This window comes from Lactuca virosa, chromosome 3 (assembly GCF_052849685.1).
Source record: "Lactuca virosa cultivar CGN04683 chromosome 3, Lactuca_virosa_CGN04683_v6, whole genome shotgun sequence".
In the NCBI taxonomy this organism is placed as follows: Eukaryota; Viridiplantae; Streptophyta; class Magnoliopsida; order Asterales; family Asteraceae; genus Lactuca; species Lactuca virosa.
The window spans coordinates 130,757,920-130,762,667 of NC_136428.1; the positions used below are offsets into that span (position 1 = coordinate 130,757,920).

At 33.6% G+C, this 4,748-nt stretch overlaps 1 long non-coding RNA gene across 2 annotated transcripts; it reads right to left on the reverse strand.

Moving 5' to 3' along the window:
• Positions 1-247: 247 nt before the first annotated feature.
• On the reverse strand, positions 248-2,114 carry LOC145162620 (uncharacterized). Of its 2 annotated transcripts, none has more exons than XR_013739210.1 (5): positions 2,021-2,114; positions 1,380-1,757; positions 799-1,294; positions 467-581; positions 248-331 (listed from the first exon to the last, which is right to left on the reverse strand). It is a non-coding gene; the product is annotated as an uncharacterized LOC145162620 (long non-coding RNA). The 2 variants fall into 2 exon arrangements; XR_013739209.1 differs by lacking the exon at positions 2,021-2,114 and adding an exon at positions 1,876-1,954.
• Between the last annotated feature and the right edge of the window lie 2,634 nt (positions 2,115-4,748).

The following is a 4,748-nucleotide window of genomic DNA, read 5'->3' on the forward strand; positions in this document are numbered from 1 at the left end:
AAATAAAAATCTAAATCATAACTTGATTGAATATGAGTCGTTGTAATCCTTTAAAATATTCCAGTCCAACTAACACATAGTTGGAATACTTCACATTATCACCACCAACCATATCTATCCCACACTCCTTTCTTTTCCATATAATGAAAAAAAGAATCTGATTAAACAATTAACAACCAAAATCATAACCTGATCAAATGACTAAAATGAGAATTTAAAAATCATATTAGATACTAAAGATAACTAACCTGGAGGCCTTTCAATTAGGCATGACCCTGAGCATGAGTTCCAAGCATCAATACACTTCAAAAAAAATGCAGGCTATAATTACCTGTGAACATTAAATAAACATAAGAATTAGTTTTCAAGATAAGCGCAAATATAGATGTGTCCAACAGTCAAGGGTTGCATCCATTTTGCCAACGATCAATACAGAGAAGACCGAAGGAAGCTTGGCTTGTAGTACCTGCAGAAGTTCGGTACCGGGGCACATTTGAGCAGGTGGTACCATTCTCCCTGAGTGTAGTTGTAGCAATCAAAACAATTATAACAGCCACGACACACCCCAAGACAAACTAAAGCTGCATATGGAAAGGCATGCTATCATGAGTGGTACAATGAATCAAATATAATTGAACAAGGACAATTAATTTGATGAAGAAATATATGCACCATTAATATAATTCCCTACCAAAATTAATATACCTAAATATTAAAAAAAATAGAATTAGACTGACTAACTTGTGGTCTACATAAGTAAACAACAACCAAATTCGAATTTGATTTCTAAACACATACCAAATGAAGTGAACCCATATACGTCTTTGGTTGCCCTATTTGATCTAGTTAAAACCTGTACATTCTAGATAATATTAAAGCAGATCAACAACCAGGAAATTAGGGAAAATTAATAAACTATCATTGAATATGGAATTGACCCAGCCTTACCTCAGGGGCTACTTTACTTGTTATATAGGAGTTGCCAAAGCTGACCATCTAATTTCTACACAAAATTAATGAACTTTTGTATAACCAACATTTAGCAAGTATGAACCTTTAAGAATTAAGATACACATTCAGAAAAAAAGGAAAGAATTTAGAGGTGTGATGGAGTTGTGATGGTTAGTGGTGATACCAGCAGACGATGATACGGTGGCTGTGAGTGGTATTGATGGTGGTAGATCGGAAAGCAAGAGGCTGAGAAGAGACACATGTTGCGAATTTGGTCGCTGCATAGGCGTAGTTGACAGAAGATTGAGGAAACTAATATCAATTGATCAAATCCGCTCACCATCTCCAGAAATATGAAATAGACTTTATATTAAAACCATGTGACATCGTTCGATACAGAGAAAAATATAGGAAAAATTCAGACTTACCTTTCGCGTTCACGATGAAATTGAAGAAGCACACGTCAAACATCTTCTAGCAATGTCGATTTAGTGTGTGTGTGTGTGTGTGTGTGTGAAAGATTAGGGTTCCTTTTGGAGGGAATTTGAAACCCATTCATATAATCGGTGTTGAAGGGCTTCAGACCGTCACCATTTCTTGTAAAATCGAAAGAACAAAACTTTGAGAAAAAACTTAAACAAAACAAAATCTATCAAGCACCCTAACCTTAAAGCCTCGACTGATTTGTATAACCCAAAATGTTATACCTGAAGAGCTTTCGGATCTAGTTTAAACCTTTTTTCTACCAACAAAAAAACCCTCATTTGCAGAACTACATGTGCAATGAAATAAAACATTCGAAGCACCTGTAATCAAAAAAATATCAAGATTAACATATGTGAGGATTCAGATACAGAGGCATATGAGAAGCTGACAGGGGGAATTAGGCATATGAGAAGCTGACAAGGGGAATTAGACGATTACCTGCAATGTACGCACATGAGATGACATCCGGGCGATGCCACACGAAGGTGAAGGTATGAACAATGAAAAAGCAAAGATTAGAAACCCTATAAAATAAAACCATCGTTCCTAAGCTTTATGATATATCCATTAGAGGCGTTCTCACCTTGTGAATAGTGGCCATACGAGAAAGTTCTTCTCCATCATCCACGCTAGGGTTCGCATTGAGTGAGAGAAAGTCAATCGAAAAGGAATCTCAATGAACTCTTCAAACATGTATTTTTAGGTTATTAGCGGGCGGAATTAAAGAAACTCGTCTACCGAATCCAAACGTCTTTGACCGAGTTTTAAGGGAATTCAAATGAAAAATAAAGTCCAAGTCAAATAAGAACAGATGGGGAAATAATATGCGAGAATTAAGGGGGTCTTATACGGATAAGAAATTTAATGCATTAGATATTGTACATTGTATTTAATATTTTGTACGTCTTAAATGTATATTTAGAAATAGTAAGGTTTGTATAATAATATAGTAATATATATATATATATATATATATATATATATATATATATATATATATATATATATATATATATATATATATATAATTAAATGATTTGATGTTACGTTGTTATTCTTTCTTAGCCATTTTAGTTTTGTTATAACCCCACGTTTGATTCTTGACCCAATTCATGTTGGCCGTTTGAATTGGAGTTAGTTCATTCTCGTTAATCGACTTGTAAAATCCGTAATTATTTTATTAATTGATGCTTGACACACATCAAATTGGTTTTGTGATGAGATTAACTTCGGTATAAACTAAAATTGCACGTTTTTATGCTTCCAAGCTTGTGAGTGGAACCTAGAACCATATTGTTTCTCTTATTTCTAGTATTTATTTTACCATATATTAGTTTAGTTTATTTGTTTTAAAATTTCTCATATTTACTTTTTACAACCTGGAATAAAACAAGATTGTTTTGGTGTATTAGTAGATTAAAACCGGGTACATGGTGACCGATCATGTTTTTCACTGTTACTATTATTTTTAAATCATATGTTCAGATAGGATTTATTGTTTGATGGATTCGACACCCATCAAACACCACCACCACCACCCAGTCCGACAGTGGTAGGACATGTGAGATTTATTAAACTAAATTAGGATAGTGGTGGTAGTATAAAAATGAAATTAAAAAAATTAATTACTCAATAAAGTACTATTTTTTAATATATAAATATTATATATTAAAAATAATATTTATTAATATATAATAATCTAATAAAAGAATTAATCCAGTAAAACAGAAATCAAAAAAGAATTATTTAAAAGAAATTAATAAAAATAATATTTATTATTATATAAATATTATACATCAAAAAATATAATTATTAATATATAATAATACAATAAAAAAAATTAATCTAGTAAAAAAATTTAAAAATTAATGTATAACAATTGAATAAAATAAAAAATAGGAGATGCATAAATGGTTCTTGTAGTTTGGTTGCAGAAATGATCATTGAAGGTAAAATTATCATTTTAAAAAAAGTTAATAATCATCTTGTTAAAGTTAACATTTTTGGACAAAAAACGCATAAGATATCCAAAATTGGACACCGATGCACCATCAAACATTTTTAGACCAAAATCACATAATTTTGGCAACCATGTGGTCTATTTTTGTAATTTTGTCAAAAAAAATTGAAAATTTCTTGTTTACGGTCGTTGAGGTATAAAAAATAGTTTTTTTAAATAACCGTTGGAAAAAAACGGCCAATAAAATGAAAAGAGAGGGTGCAGGGTAGGTATAAACAATGATATTTGAATCTCCAATGATCTGGAGTATCGTATATTTCACTATATATATGGAATACAAAATACAAGATAACATAATTCAAATACAACAAATAGCCTATCAAGTAGGACTTGATAATATTGGTTTTGAGATGGTAGGCTTATCGTTAATACCCCCCGTCAAGCTGGAAGGTGGAGGTCCAACACACAGCTTGGATCGAAATCGTTCAAACAACGGTCGAGGAAGACTCTTAGTAAACAGATCGGCCATCATTTGAGTGGTAGGAATGAACCGTGTGAGCAACTTACCAGAAGTAACCAACTCTCTAACAAAATGATAATCGATGTCGATATGTTTGGCACGTTTATGAGCAACCAGATTCTGACTTAGAAATATAGCACTTCTGTTATCGGAGTATAAAAAAGGCGTTGGAGAGATGGGAATATGAAGCTCACGTAGGAGATGAGTGATCCAAATCATTTCAGACGTCGTATTAGCCATTGCCCTATACTCGGATTCACAGCTAGAACGTGACACGATAGGTTGCTTTTTGGCACTCCAAGAGACAATGTTACCACCAAGAGAGATGGAGTATCCATACGTGGAGCGACATGTCTCAACGCAACGTGCCCAATCGGCATCGTAGTAGGCAACAAGAGGAATATTAGGAGACCGTGTGTAAGTTAGACTAAAGGAAACAGTTCCCTTGACATAGCGACGAATTCGCTTGACTGCTTGAAAGTGAGCAATAGTGGGTGCATGACGAAATTGGCTAACCTGATTTACAACATAAGAGAGATCAGGTCTAGTGATTGTAAGATATTGTAAGGCACCAACCAATGACTGATAGAGAGTTTGATCATAAAATGGTTCGCCGAAAGTAGTAAGCGGTTCAGAAGTAGCAAGTGGAGTATGTACTGGTTTGCCGTCCAATAAACCAGCTCTTGATAGAATATCCAAAGCATATTTAGTCTGAGTGAGAAACAAGCCATCTGGAGTGTACAGAACCTCAAGACCCAAGAAATAACTCAGATTACCCAAGTCTTTAATAGCAAACTCCTGATGGAGGCGTTGGATGAAGGTTGCTATTGA